We start from the raw sequence: 16350 nt of genomic DNA, 5'->3' as shown, positions 1-16350 counted from the left end.
CCTCTGGATAAATAGATATATGCCTATATAAGCAAAAACAAAAAAAATGGATCTGTGTCCTTTATGATGCTTGTAACCTGCTTTTGCACATATTGTTACCATCTTTCTATGGAAACGCATTTCTATGACAACATTTTCAATTACCTTACAACAAAAATTCACTTTGTTTTATAAAGACCAGTTGCGGCATCACATGAATGGCCCAACATTTATTTCTCCAGTACTAGCGATGTAAATATAGTTCCTTTACCAAGTTTTCTATTACATACAATAGTATACTAATGTTCTCTTTTCGTAATTTTAAGTCCAGTACAGTTAACATGTAGTGTTCTATTAGTTTCAGGTGTACAATACAGTGATTCAACAATTCTATACATTACTCAGTGCTCATCATGACAAGTGTTTGTTTTCCATAGTTAAGAGTCTGTTTCCTGGTTTCTCTCCTCTCTTTCTCTCTCTCTCTTTCCCTTTGCTCATTTGTTTTGTTTCTTAAATTCCACATAGGAGTGAAATTACATGGCATTTGTCTTTTCCTGACTGACATATTTTGCTTGGCATTATACTCTCTAGATCCATCCATGTCGCTGCAAATGGCAAGATTTCATTCATTTTTATGCCTGAGTAATATTCCATTCTGTGTGTGTGTGTGTGTGTGTGTGTGTGTGTGTGTGTAACTTTTTTGTTACCCATTCATCTATCGAGGGACACTTGGGCTGCTGCCAAAATTTGGCTATTGGAAATAATGCTTCAATAAGCATAAGGGTTCATGTATCTTTTTAAATTAGTGTTTTTGTATTCTTTGAGTAAATACCCAGCAGTGGAATTACTCGGTCATATGGTAGTTCTATTTTTATTTATTTATTTGACAAACCTCCATACTGTCTTCCATACTGGCTGCACCAGTTTGCATTCCCACCAGCAGTGCAGAAGGGTTCCTTTTTCTCCACATCCTTGCCAACACTTGTCGTTTCTTGTGTTTTTTATTTTAGCCATTCTGACAGATGTGAGGTGATATCTCACTGTGGTTTTGATTTGCATTTCCCTGATGGTGAGCGATGTTGAGCATCTTTTCATGTGTCTGTTGGCCATCTGGATGTCTTCTTTGGAGAAATGTCTATTCATGTTCTGCCCATTTTTAATTGGATTATTTGTCTTTGGGTGTTGAGTTGTATAAGTCCTTGATATATTTTGGATACTAAGTCTTTATCAGATATATCATTTGGAAATATCTTCTCCCATTCAGTAAGTTGTCTTTTAGTTTTATTGACTGTTTCCTCTGCTGTGTAGAAACTTTTTGTTTTGATGTAGTCCCAATAGTTTATTTTTGCTTTTGTTTCCCTTGCCTCAGGAGACATATCTGGGGAAAAAAAGAAAAGAAGAAAGCTGTCACAGCTGGTGTCAGAGAAATTACGGCCTGTGCTCTCTTCTGAGGTTTTTATAGTTTCAGGTCTCACATTTAGGTCCGTAATCCATTTTGAGTTTGTCACTGTGTAGGATGTAAGATTGTGGTCTGGTTTTATTCTTTTGCACGTAGCTGTTCAGTTTTCCCAACACCATTTGTTGGGAACCAAAATTTTTTCCCACTGGGTATCTTCCCACTGGATATTCTTGCCTCCTTTGTCAAAGATCAATTGGCCATATACTCGTGGGATTATTTCTGGACTCTCTATTCTGTGCCGTTGATCTACGTGTCTATTTTTGTGCCAGTACCGTAGTGTTTTGACTACTACAGCTTTGTAATATAAGTTGAAGTCTGGAATTATGATACCTCCAGCTTTGTTTTTCTTTTCAAGATTGCTTCAGCTAGGGGCGCCTGGGTGGCTCAGTCGTTAAGCGTCTGCCTTAGGCTCAGGTCATGATCCCAGGGTCCTGGGATCGAGCCCCACGTCCGGCTCCCCACGGGAAGCCTGCTTCTCCCTCTCCCACTCACACTGCTTGTGTTCCCTCTCTCGCTGTGTCTCTCTCTGTCAAATAATTAAATAAAATATTCTTTTAAAAAAGATTGCTTCAGCTATTCAAAGTCTTTTGTGGTTCCATACAAATTCTAAGATTGTTTGTTCGAGTTCTGTGAAAACTGCTGTTGGTATTTTGACAGCCATTGCATCAAATCTGTAGATTGCTTTGGATAGTATGGACATTGTAACAGTATTTGTTCTTCCTATCCATGAGCATGGAATGTCTTTCCATTTGTTTGTGTTGTCTTCAGTTTCTTTCATCAGTGTTTTATAGTTTTCAGAGTACAGGTCTTTCATCTCCTTGGTTAAGTTTATTCTTAGGCATTTTACTCTTTTCTGGTGCAATTGTAAATGGGATTGTTTTCTTAATTTCTCTTTCTGTTGCTTCATTATTGGTGTCTAGAAATGCAACAGATTTCTGTGCATTGATTTTGTATCCTGAGAACTTCCTGAATTCATTTATCATTTCTAGTAGCTTTTTGGAAGTGTCTTTTGGGTTTTCTATATACAGTATCACGTTATCTGCAAATAGTGAACATTTTACTTCTTCCTTACCAATTTGGATGCCTTGTATCCCTTCTCGTGTCTGATGGCTGCAGCTAGGACTTCCACTACTGTGTTGAATAAAAGTGGTGAGAGTGGACATCCTTGCCTCGTTTCTGACCCCAGGGAGAAAGCTCTCAGTTTTTCCACATGGAGTATGATGTTCTTTGTGGGTTTTTCATATATGGCTCTCATTATGTTGAGGTATTTTCCCTCTAAATCAACTTTGTTGCACGTTTTAGTTTTGAATGGATCTTGTACTTTGTCAAATGCTTTCTCTGCATCCAATGAAATGATCACATGCTTCTCTTTCTTTTTTTCACTGAAAAGTTGTTTATTAAGGTGTTAATGGTTTATACAGTTAGTTCAGTATTTATGTAATTTGAAATTCTGAATTTCCTGTGAATGATCTATGTATCTACAATACAGACATGAATGTAAACTACTGTATTTCCTGATGTTTAGCATAACTAGACTTCTCTAAATTCCGATTATCAGACAAATAAAACATTATACTTTCAAAGTTACACCTTTAGGAGTCCACAAATTCCTATATGCCCAAGTTTTCTTTTTTTATATGATAAACTTTTTTTTGAGAAGGAGGGAGGGGGGAGAGGGAGAGAGAGAATCTCAAGCAGACTCCACGCTGAGCACAGAGCCCATGGTGAGGCTCGATCTCACGACCCTGAGATCATGACCTGAGCCAAAATCAAGAGTCAGACGCTTCAGCGACTGAGCCACCCAGGTGCTCCAATAAACCTTCTTAAAGGAGGAAGCCAAAACCCACAAATCAAAAGTCTTAATCTGCCTTTCACGATGTGTATCAAATCATCCACAATGTGCACTTTAAATATCTTACAGTATTGTCAATGATGCTTCAATAAAGCTGGGGAAAAAATGAAATCCCACACAAAAGTCTTAACCTGAACCACTGTGTTGAGAAATAGAGCAATGGAGGATCTTTTATTCATCACATGAGCAAAAACACAGAATACATTTATTAATTAATTTTCCCCTAAAGAGAATACAAATATACTTTGTATTTAGAGAAATAAAAGATTAGTTGTTGGGAGTTGCTTTTGGAGAATGATCAATCAGCACCTTCTCAAGGATCGGGTACTGATGCCGGGGACCATCGCCTCTCTCACACATTAACTAAACTTTGTACTTCCGGGTCCTTTAACCATAAATCGACCCTTTCAGCTTCAATTTGAAGGCTAGCCATTGTTGTTTCGTAATTCTTTTCACGGCCTTCAAAGAAACTTTGGGCAATCCATCCTGATACAGGATGCCTGAAATATTCCCAGTGTTGTGGGATATAGCCTCCTGGAATTTCTGCTAACTCAGCTTCACCAGTGAATATATTCACCAGAGTTATGCCAACTGCTACTGGAATCCCAGTCAACAAAATGTAGAACTTCCTGAAACTGAAAAAAATGCCTGTCGTAGAAACCAGAAGGTTTGATGGTAAACAGTCTTTACCCATGGTCTCCACTGTGTCACACAAGAGCTGCAGTCTTCGGAAAGCCACGGGTGAGGAAGCCCCCAAATCCAAGCCGAGTGCCAAGCCAGTGGCCAGAGAGAGCAGCCACTGCAGTGACCGAAGCCTGCTGCAATAAACTCATGGCCATCATGGCGACTATGAGCAAATCTGATCACGTGGTTCTTATCCTTTCTTTTATTAATGTGGTGTATCACATGGATTGACTTGCAAATATTGAACCACTCTTGCATCCCAGGAATAAATCCCGCTTGATTGTGGTGAGTGAATTTTTTTTTTTAAATGTATTTGTTAGATTCGGTTTGATAATATTTTGTTGAGGATTTTTGCACCTATGTTCATCAGAGATATCGGCCTGTAGTTCTCTTTTTTGATAATGTCTTTATCTGGTGTTGGTATCAGGGCAATGCTGGCCTCCTAGAATGAATTTGGAAGCTTTCCCTCCTCTTCTATTTTTTGGAATACTTTGAGAAGATTAGGTATTAACTCTTCTTTAAATGTTTGGTAGAATTCACTTGTGAAGCCGTCTGGTCCTGGACTTTTGTTTGTTTGGAGTTTTTTTATTACTGATTCCATTTCATTGCTGTTAATCTGTCTAATCGGTCTGTTCACATTTTCTATTTCTTCCTGATTCAGTTTTGGGAGGTTATATGTTTCTAGGTGTTTATCCATGTCTTCCAGGTTGTTCAATTTGTTGGGATATAATTTTTCATAATATTCTCTTATAATCCTTTGCATGTTTGTGATGTCGGTTGTTATTTCTCCTCTTTCATTTGTGATTTTGTTTATTTGAGTCCTCTCTCTTTTTTGATGAGTTCTGGCTAAAGATATATCACTTCTGTTGATCTTTTCAAAGAACCTGCTCCCGGGTTCATTGATCTGTTCTACTGGCTTTTTTTAGTTTCTATTTCATTTATTTCTGCCCTAATCTTTATTATTTCCTTCCTTCTACTGGTTTGGGGTTTTGTTTGTTCTTCTTTTTCTAGTTCCTGTAGGTGTAAGGTTAGATTGTTTACTTTTAGATTTTTCTTGCTTCTTGAGGTAGGACTGTATTGCTATAAACTTCCTCCTTAGAACAGCTTTTGCTGCATCCCAAAGATTTGGGATTGTTGTGTTTTCTTTTTCATTTGTCTCCATGTATTTTTTGATTTCCTCTTTGATTTCTTGGTTGACCCATTCATTGTTTAGTAGCATTAGTTATTTAACCTCTGTGAATTTGTGCTAGTTCCAGATTTTTTCTTGTGGTTAATTTCTAGTTTCATAGCATTGTGGCCAGAAGAAAATGCATGGTATGACTTTGATCTTTTTGAATTTGTTGAGACTGTTTTGTGGCCTAATATGTGATCTATTCTGGAGAATGTTCCATGTTCACCTGAAAAAAAAAAAAAGAGTATTCTGCTGCTTTTGGATGGAATGGTCTGAATATATCTGTTAGGTCCATCTGGTCCAATGTGTCATTCAAAGACATTGTTTCCTTGTTGATTTTCTGTTTGGATGATCCATCCATTGATGTAAGCAGAGTGTTAAAGCCCACTATTATTATTGTATTATTATCAATTGCTTTCTTTATGTTTGTTATTAGCTGCTTTATATATTTTGGTGCTCCCATGTAGGGCGCATAACTATTTACAATTGTTATGCCTTCTTGTTGTATTGTTCCCTTTATGATTATATAGTGTCCTTCTTTGTCCCCTCTGACAGTGCTTGTCTAAAGTCTATTCTGTCCAATGTAAGCATTGCAAGCCCAGCTTTCTTTTCATATCCATTTGCATGATAAATGATTCTCCATCACTTCACTTTCAATCTGCAGGTGTCTTTAGGTCTGAAGTGAGTCTCTTGTAGGCAGCATATAGACGGGTCTTGCTTTTTTACATTTCTGTCACCCTGTGTCTTTTGATTGGAGCATTTAGTCCATTTACACTAAACCTAGAGATAAGTATGTGCCTATTGCCATTTTGTTACACATTTTATGGTTGTTTTTGTGGTTCTTCTCTGTTCCTTTCTTCTCTTGCTCTGTTCATTCACAGTTAGTTGGCTTTCTTTAGTGATTTGCTTGGATTCCTTTCTCTTTAGTTTTTGCATACCTGTTACTGGTTTTTGATTTCTGGTTACCATTCAGTTTGTATAAAGCATCTTGTGTGTATAGTTGATGGTCGCTTAAAGTTTGAACCCATACTTTACTCCTCTCCCCCCAACCCAACCCACGTCTTATGTTTATACTGCCATACTTTACAATCTTTCATTTTGAGAGTCCATTGACTGGTTTATAGACATACTTATGTTTACTGCTTTTGTGCTCCTTACATTTCTTAGCCCTGCTTATGGTCTTTCCACTCAAAGGATCCCCTTTAACATTAGTTGTAGAGCTGGTTTAGTGGTCATGGATTCCTTAAGCTTTAGTTTGTCTGGGAAACCATTTCTCCTTCCATTCCGAATGATAGCCTTGCTGGATAGAATATTCTTGGCTGTAGGGTTTTTTACTTTCTTCACTTTGAAAATATCATGCCACTCCCCCCTTCTTTTTTTTTTTAATGGCACTCCATTCTTCCGCTGATAGCCTTATGGGGTTTCCCTTGTACGTAATTGTTTTCTTTCCTCTTGCTGCTTTTGAAATTCTCTCATTATCACTCCATTCTGCCATTTTAATTATTATGTGTCTTGGTGTCGACATCTTTGGGTTGATTTTGTCAGGGGCTCTCTGTGCCTCCTGGATCTGGATTTCTGTCTCTTTCCCCAGATTTGGGATGCTTTCAGCTATTATATCTTCAAATAAATTTCCTGCCCCCTTTTCTCTCGTCTTTCCTTCTGGGATCTCTATAATGCAAATATTATTATGCTTGATGGTGTCACTGAGTTCCCTAAGTCTGTTTTCATTTTGTGTTTTGTTTTCTCTCACTTGTTCAGTTTGGTTGCTTTCCATTATTCTGTCCTCCAGGTTGCTGATCCATTCTTCTGCTTTGTCTAGTCTACAGTTCATGACTCTCAAAGATTGTAAAGTATGGCAGTATAAACATAAGACGTGGGTTGGGTTGGGGGGAGAGGAGTAAAGTATGGGTTCAAACTGTCTCGTGTATTTCTAATTTCAGTTATTGAGTTCTTCATCTCTGATTGGTTCTTTTTTATGTTTTCTGTCTCTTTGTTAAGGGTCTCACTGAGGTCCTCCACTCTTTTCTCATGTCCCATGAGTATCCTTATGACCATTACTTTAAATTCTCTACCAGACATATTACTTAGCCCCGTTTCACTTAGGTCCCTGGCTATGATTTTGTCCCATTCCTTCATTTGGGACCTATTCCTCTGTCTCCTCATTTTGTCTAACTCTCTGGGTCTGTTTCCTGTGTTAGGAAAGTCAACTATGTCTCCTGCTCTTTAAAGTAGTGGCCTTATGAAGGAATGATCCTGTAGTGCCCTGCAGTGCAGTGTCCCCTGTTTACCAGAACCTGGTGCTTTGGCAGTGTCTCCTATGTTTGCTGTATGCACCCGACTCTTGTGGCTGAGCCACTTTTTCCTTCAGTCCAGTTGTCCACAATGGCTCTCTTTGCCTGCTGTGGGCAGGGTTCGGTCCCTGTGTTGTTAGTGGGCCAGTCTGGGGCCACCTTGGGCTTGATTTGAGTCAGACCAGGCATTTCCCTGGGATGCAGTAGCACAAACTAGAGGGCGTTGTAACCTGTTTTGTCCCCTGAGAAGCATTCCTTGATGGGTGAGGCCTGCAGTCAGACCTGCTGTCTGCCCCCAGCCCACTGCTGGGGCCACAGTCTGATTGTTGTGTGTGGTTATCTTTCCCTCACCCCATGGCAGAAGTCATTTTGGAGTGGTGCTGGCCCCTGTTGGGGCTGCTTGCAAGCTGCCAGGCTTGTGGCACCACTTTGCATGTGCTCCACCCAAGAGCGTATTGGAGGGGGTGGATCTGCAGAAGTGTAGGGGGGATGGGGGGCTGGATGTGCGGTGTTAGCAAGGTTTGCATGGGTCTTCTGTGGGAGAAGACCTGGAGCCAAGGCCCTGGTGGAAGGGGCGTGTCCACAGGGAAACAGAAGGGCTGGGTGTGCTGATACCAAGTTAAGTAGGGAATGTCTGCACCTCACTGGTTCCTTGCTGGTTCCCACAGGTGGCTGTGTGTTTATGTTGGGGTTTGGGGGAGGGAACTGGAGCCTGTCAGCTCCTTTGTTCCTGGAGAAGTCCCCATAGATCCCTGCCCTTCCAGCTCATGCTCTGAGATTAGTAAATAAATCTCCCTCCTGTGTACCCCACGTGATTTTCAAACTGCTCCTCTGTGCTGTATCTCCACAGGGCTGTTTGTTGTGCTATCTCTTTAAGGGCGGGCACTCAGTTTCCTCTCACCCTCCTGGCGCTCCCAGAACAGAGGCACTGATTTTTAACGCTCCGGGTTTAAAGTCCCCGGAACTTTGGGTTGTACAAACTCGTGAAATTCGGCCCTTCCGGTTCTTGAAGCCAAATGTTATGGAAATTCATCTTCTCCATGTGGGCTCTATGGTGTGAGAGTCTGTTTCTCTCCCCTCTCTGGACAGAGCATCCTTCCTTCCGGAGAACAGTCTTGCAAGTCCGTTTAGTTCCCGACTGCCTCTCCACCCTTCCTACCTTCTCTGATCAGGCTCTCCCATGTATTTAGCTGTGGAGAGTTTCTTCTACCAGGCTTTGGGTTGTTTTCTCGGTTATTTACACCCATATGAATGTTATCTGGTTGTATCAACGGGATGAGGTGAGCTTAGAGTTTTCATACGCCACCATCTTCCCCAGAAGTCTCTTAACATTCTTCTTCATATGCATGCAGATGTCTTAGTAAGCATTTCTCTTAATAAGTTCCTGAAAGTGTTCTTTCAAAACCATGAAAACTATATAATATATGAGCACAACTTTGAAAAAAAAAAAACTATTACTATTTTATATTTCTAACAACGCTGTATGAACGTGCCTGTGTCCCCATACATTAGAAATGTGAATCGTTGTTAATCTGATAGGCAACAAATCATCCCTCCTGGTTGTTTTCATTATAACTCATCTTTGCTGCCTGCATAGAATCCTATCCTATCGATGGGACATAATCAATTGTCACAACCCCATGTTATTTGGAATTCAAAGTGTTTCTCATATCCCCAGTTATCAACACTGGGTGGATGGCATTTGACTGTGCTGAAGGGCACAGTTCAGGGCACGGTTCACGTGGCTAGTTGCACTGGTGAGCTGAATGTGTTCTCTTTGAGCTCAGCACAAAGAGAGGTCTAGTTTGTGAGAGAAACTGGTAGGGAATTATCAAGATGGCAATCCTTGTAACCAAATACTACCACCATCCTTAACTTTGTCCCGAAGATAAACTTCTAACAGGGAAATTGTTGGTGTGAAGGGTGTACACCTATGTAGCCTTTTAAGAAGTCTTGCCACACTGACATCCAGAAAGATAGTTCCTACTTGGTACTCCCAAAGTGGAGTCACATGAGAAAGGCCACCGAACAGTGGAGAAAGTAATAATGCTGAGGTCATGTCACACAGGCCAGGCCCTGGACTCTGTCCTGGACGCACTCTCAAGCCGCTGCCAAGGTCAGAAGACGTGGAAGTGATCAGTAATAAATCACACTTTGCACACAGAGCAACCTGATGCAGCATGTGTAGAAGGAAGGTTATTGCTTGGAGGAACACAGCATGTCAAGCCAGCAGGCCTAGTATACAGTGACAGTTTTATATAGATTCATTTTTATATAAAACATGTGCATGGAGGCCTTCTTAATGAAAAGTTTGGTTGTCACTGTAGTACAGTGGAAGACCAAGACAATGTCATGCTTTAAATAGCTTTCGCGGGGTATAATTTACAGACAATCAAATTCACACGTTTTACAGGTACAGTTGGGTGATTATTACTAAATGTATGGAGTTATGCAACCAACACCATAATTGAGTTTTAGACATTTCCATAGCCCCCCAAATTTCCATAGTGCTTGAAAGCATTTCACTCCTGTGCCCACACCTAGCCTCAGGCAACCACTGATTTGCTTTCTGTCACTATGAATCTGCCTATTCTGAGCATTTTATATAAATTGGATATTATATTCCTTGGTCTTTTGCATCTGTCTTGTTCATTAGCATAACGGTTTTAAGAATCATAGGTGCTATACACATATCAGTTCTTCATTCATTTCATGGCTGAATAACATTCCATGTATGGATATGCTAACATTTTGATTATCCATTCATTGATTGTTGGGCGTTTGGGTTGTTTCCACTTTTTGGCTATTATGAATAATGGTGTTATGAACTTTTGTGTACAAGTCCTTTTGTAGACATATGTTTTCATTTTTCATAAATATCTAAGTAACTAGCAGTGGAATTTCTAGATCATATGGCACCTGAACATGTGAGACAACATCACAATTTCAAATTATTTCATTCCATACCTAGAAATCACTTGAGAAAAAAAAACAAGAAACAGGTAAGATGGAGTCTACTGAAGTGGCCTTAAAAAAAGGTTGTTACCATGCTGTAGACCTATTTGTAAAATGCCTCTCAGTGATGCAAAACTAAGAGATAACTTGGGAGATTTCTGTGCTTTATTTGAAAGTGCATTGCCTAAAAAGTAGTCAAACTTGCACTATTCACAGACAACATGATACTCTATGTAGAGAACCTGAAAGCCTCCGCCAAAAAATTGCTAGAACTGATACAGGAATTTAGCAAAGTCGCAGGATATAAAATCAACACACAGAAGTCTGTTGCATTTCTATACACCAATAACGAGGCAGCAGAAAGAGAAATCAAGGAATCGATCTCACCTACAATTGCACCAGAAACCATAAGATACCTAGGAATGAACCTAACCAAAGAGGTAAAAGATCTGTACTCTGAAAACTAGAGAACACTTATGAAAGAAATGGAGGAAGATGCAAAGAAATGGAAAAACATTCCATGCTCATGGGTTGGAAGAACAAATATTGCCAAAACGTCTATACTGCCCAAAGCAATCTACATATTCATTGCAATCCCTAACAAAATAACAGCAGCTTTTTTTTCACAGAGCTAGAACAAACGATTCTAAAATTTGTATGGAACCAGAAAAGACCCTGAAAAGCCAAAGGAACGTTGAAAAAGAAAACCAAAGCTGGAGGCATCACGATTCCAGACTTCAAGCTATAGTACAAAGCTGTCATCATCCAGACAGTATGGTACTGGCACAAAAACAGACACATTGATCAATGGAACAGAATAGGGAACCCAGAAATGGACCCTCAACTCTATGGTCAACTAATCTTCGACAAAGCAAGAAAGAATATCAGAAGGAAAAAAGACAGTTTCTTCAACAAATGCTGTTGGGAAAATTGGACAGCCACATGCAGAAGAATGAAATTGGACCACTTTCTTACAGCATACACAAAATAAATTCAAAATGGATGACAGACCTAAATGTGAGACAGGAATCCATAAAAATCCTAGAGGAGAACACAGGCAGGAACCTCTTTGACCTTGGCCGCAGCAACTTCCTGCTAGACACATCTCCAGAGGCAAGGGAAGCAAAAGCAAAAATGAAGTATTGAGACATCATCAGGTTAAAAAGCTTTTGCCTAGCAAAGGAAACAATCAACCAAACTAAAAGGCAACCTATGGAATGGGAGAAGATATTTACAAATGACATATCAGATAAAGGGCTAGTATCCAAAATCCATAAAGAACTTACCAAATTCAACACCCAAAAAACAAACAAAAAAAAATCCAGTCAAGTAATGGGCAGAAGACATGAACAGACATTTCTCCAAAGAAGACATACAAATGGCTAACATACACAGGAAAAAATGCTCCACATCATTCGGCATCACGGAAATACAAATCAAAACCACATGAGATACCACCTCACACTGGTCAGAATTGCTAAAATTAATGATTCAGGAAACAACAGATGTTGGCAAGGATGCAGAGAAAGGGGAACCCTCGTGAACTGTTGGTGGGAATGAAAACTGTGGCAGCCACTCTGGAAAACAGTATGGAGATTCCTCAAAAAATTAAAAATAGGACCACCTTATGACCCAACAATTGTGCTTCTAGGTATTTATCCAAAGAACACAAAAATAATGATTTGAAGGGCCCCATGCACCCCAATCTTTATGGCAGCAATGTCCACAATTACCAAAATACGGAAAGAGCCCAAATGTCCATCGACCGATGAATGGATAAAGAAGATGTGGTATATGTGTTTGTGTGTGTGTGTGTGTGTGTGTGTGTGTGTGTGTGTGTAATGGAATATTACTCAACCATCAAAAGGAATGAAATCCTGCCATTTTCAATGGTGTGTTTGGAACTAGACTATATCGTGCTAAACAAAACAAATCAGTAAGAGACAAATACCATAGGATTTCACTTGTATGTGGAATTTAAGAAACAAAACAGAGAACATAGGGGAAGGGAAGGAAAAATAAAATAAGATAAAAACAGAGAGAGAGAGGGAAACCATAAGGGACTCTTAGCTCTAGGGAACAAACTGAGGGTGGCTGGAGGAGAGGTGGTGCGGATGGGGTAATTGGGTGATGGGTATTAAGGAGGGCACTTGATGTAGTGAGTACCGGGGGTTATATGCAACTGATGAGTCACTAAAGTCTTTCCTGAAACTAATAATACACTATATGTTAACTAACTTGAATTTAAATTAAAAAAAGAGAGAAAGTGCATTGCCTATAGCCCATAGTTCTCCATTATCTTACTCTGTCTCTGTGGAAGGCATTTTGCAATACTGGCTTTTAGGCAAGTGATAGTGTCAGATTGCAAAGTAATCCTTGTCTTGGGGAAGAAAAAGTTTGTCTCCATTTGAACATTCATTTCACAACGCTCATGATCTATAATGTGCCAAAAAGTGGTTGTTGACTTTGGCAAGATGAAATTTCAGTGGAAGAGTGGGGGGACTTCCCCATTAGATGAGGGATGGAGACTAATTGGAGGGAAGGCCAGGAAATGTGAATTGAGTGTCAAGAATTCATTGTAGACCTTTGGTTTCAAAGTGCAGAATTTATATGTAAAGAGGACAGCAACTAGAGATGTGGAGAGAGGTCCATGGCATTAAGTGATAGTCTAAAATCATCAATCATAAGACACCTGACCAGGTTGACCTATGAACGGGAAGGAGCCATCTCCTAGATTTAACACCTAACCATTTAACGTTTAACCACACCACCCTTTGCACACTTGTTTCAATTCTGGAGAAAGCTAAAACTTAACCAAAGAAATGGTGTTTTGTCTTAGTGCCTGTTAGATGTATAAATGGATGGATGGATGCAGGAGGTGTCAAAAATGTACTGGGGATTCATGGATTTTTATGTCCCAGGGTAGAGCTCTTCATGCAGATGACTGAACCCATAGTGTTGGGTGGCTGAGAAAATGCAATCTCTCAGGACTCTGCAACTGAAAGCTGCAAGATGGGAGCCCTCACCTTCAGTGTTCAGAAGCAGATTTAGACAGACCACCACACTTTACCTCCTGAAGGGATCCATCTGGGGGCAGATGAGATCACAGACAGGACTGTTTTCCCGTAGGGGGTGATGGGATTACAGTCTGCTCAGAAGTATGCTGTGGTCCAGCTCTTGTGCCATTTGAAGAGACTCAAGAAAGTGTAGATCTGAATCCTCTCTAAACGTAACATATATCACAAAGAGATATTCTTAATCTTTTTGGCTGGTGCGTATGTGCACACACACACACACACACACACACAGTCACACAACCTGGAGTGCATGCTGGCAGTAGCACTAGGAGAAACTGCATGCTTATGTGACCATCACTCATTGTTTGTTAAGTCGCATATGTCACTGAACCTTTTTGCATTAATAGCTAATGACAATTATGATTAACAGTGTATTTTACATGTTAGGGAATGTTTTTAAATTACCTCACCACCCAATTAAATATGATAACATGAAGAGAATTTCTATCTTTCATGTTTTTTTTTTTTTTAAAGATTTTATTTATTTATTTGAGACAGAGAGAATGAGAGAGAGAGAGAGAGCACATGAGAGGGGTGAGGGTCATAGGGAGAAGCAGGCTCCCTGCCGAGCAGGGAGCCCGATGCGGGACTCGATCCAGGGACTCCAGGATCATGACCTGAGCCGAAGGCAGTCGCTTAACCAACTGAGCCACCCAGGCGCCCTATCTTTCATGTTTTTAAAGTGTCTCAATAAGCTACTGAGAATTCCCACCATGGGTGTGCACATGGGGCATCCTATACAGTCTGATACTGCTGGTGGGGATGTCTGTCAATTAGTAGACCTTTTTACAGGTTGGTTTGTCAATGTCCATTAAAGACTCCAGGCATTTTCAATCTTCATGTATTTGGGACTTGCTCCTTCAAGTGTTCATCCTCAGCATAACTCATGTCCCTCCATTACAGAGTGCATCTTCCTTATGTTTTCTGGGACTTCACTTTCAAAAAACATATTCTCTTGCTTTTACAGACCAGGAAATTGAGCCACAATGATGTGCAGTGATACGCAGAAATACAGGCAGGACTAGCAGCCTGGCTTCAGATGTGAGGATACAGATTTCAGAAGGGACACAGGTCAGCAGGAAAGCAAGACCTACTTGATTATGGTGTGATGCACAGCTGAGCGTCATGCAACTGCCTTGGGACATAGAGGCTGCCAGTTTCTGCTTTTCCACTTAAGAGAAGGATGACTCCCGACCAGGTGTCTTAATCTCCATACATCGTCGTTTCCCCAGCTTACAAGATGTTGTAGAGATCATGTTCTTTACCTCCCAGGAATGCTGTCAAAAATTCATGAGAATGAAGAATGCATACATTCACAAAAGCTAAGTCCCCACAGTTTTCTGAGTCAGGGGCCTTTTCCTCATGTAGGACTCTAAAGTTCCAACCACCCTAAGACTATTCACCCTAAGAACATTCAAGCACAAAGTTAATACAAGAACTTATGCTTACTGAGTTCATTGAATGCAGAGTATGATAATATCTGTGGTGTGGATTGGAAAGTAATTACTGGGAAATCACTGTTCCTTCTTTCCCATCTCAGGACTGGAAAGTGCTTTCCCAGGTGGGATCTCATTACCCCCTACACCCATTGTAGAGGTTTTATCCCAAAACATGGCCAGCATGGGGGAAATGACTTACCCAAGAACCTATGATGTGCCTGACCCTCAGTGATTTCTTGCAGTGGTCTTCTGCAAAACCTAGTCTTGCTGGGTTACAATACACTTATTATTCTAAGAAAATTAGCCTAGAGGACAAAAAGTGCAATGGAAAGTTTATGAAGTAATGTGAAATGGACCAATGGTTTTCTTTCTCAGACCCAATGGAAATGGTCCTGAGATTGTTTTCCTTTTTTCCTAAATAATCTGAGAAATGACTCCAGCACAGAGAAATGACACCAAAATTAATACACAATGGAAACTTGTACATTTCCCTCCCATTTAACATTTCCACACGATTGACTTATAATCATGCTATTTGGATCATGTCAAGGGAATCTCCTTTTAAGGAAGGACAAGTATGGATTAGAAAGGGGACCAACATCCATTGAGTACTCTATGTATCAAATGCCAGATTGACTTGAAATATTTTGCCCCTCACAGTAATTGCCTGACATGAATATAATTGTTCCCACTTTACAAATGAAGGAATGCAAACTCAGAAATAGTATATAATTTTCTTGTCATTGGTAAATTTATTACAGAAATCCTAATTCCAAACCGGTACTCTCTTCAAAGTAAAAATTTTTTTAAAAGTGCAACCTTTACATTTTGTGGCCATGCAGGGTTTAGGAATAAGTGTGTTTGAACTGTCCGTGTATGTTCTCCTTGAAAAACTCATGCACGTATGAATGGATACTGACATTTTCTTTCTCCAAGTAAGACATTTTCAATATACATAAGATCCTGGATCTCAGAAGAGATAACCTGGTTATAGATCTTAGCCCAAGTCTGGCAAGTAATATTCACCAATAAATATTGGGTGGAATCACAAATCCATGGATCAGTGAAAGGTATTTGCCTTAATGCATGAAGAGCACCTATATCAAAATAGCAAAATGGACAACATGTATAAAGAGTTCAAAAAGGAAGAAATGCAAATGGCCAATAATCATGAGAAAATAATGTTCTGACTCATTAATAATTTAAAGAATGCAAATGAAATCATCTAAATATCCTTTAATGACCTATCGTCTGGATGATGTCTGCAAGAAATTCGCTTCAAATAAAACAATATGAGTAGGTTGAAAGCAAAGGGATGGAAAAGGTACCGTGAAAATAAAGGAAAGCAGAATGGCTATGCTAATTTCAGATTAAGAGCAAGGAAAGTTACTACATACAGAGAGGGTTATTATATAATCGTAAAAGAGTCAATGCCCCCAAGAT

General features: G+C 39.9%; 1 pseudogene; it reads right to left on the bottom strand.

Annotated features, from left to right (window-relative positions):
- Positions 1 to 3557: 3557 nt before the first annotated feature.
- On the bottom strand, positions 3558 to 4187 carry LOC118531553 (NADH dehydrogenase [ubiquinone] 1 beta subcomplex subunit 5, mitochondrial-like; annotated as a pseudogene).
- Positions 4188 to 16350: the final 12163 nt, after the last annotated feature.

This window comes from Halichoerus grypus, chromosome X (genome assembly GCF_964656455.1).
Source record: "Halichoerus grypus chromosome X, mHalGry1.hap1.1, whole genome shotgun sequence".
NCBI classification, from domain to species: domain Eukaryota; kingdom Metazoa; phylum Chordata; class Mammalia; order Carnivora; family Phocidae; genus Halichoerus; species Halichoerus grypus.
The sequence above is the reverse complement of the archived record's forward strand: the minus strand, read 5'-3'. Positions and strand labels throughout refer to the sequence as shown.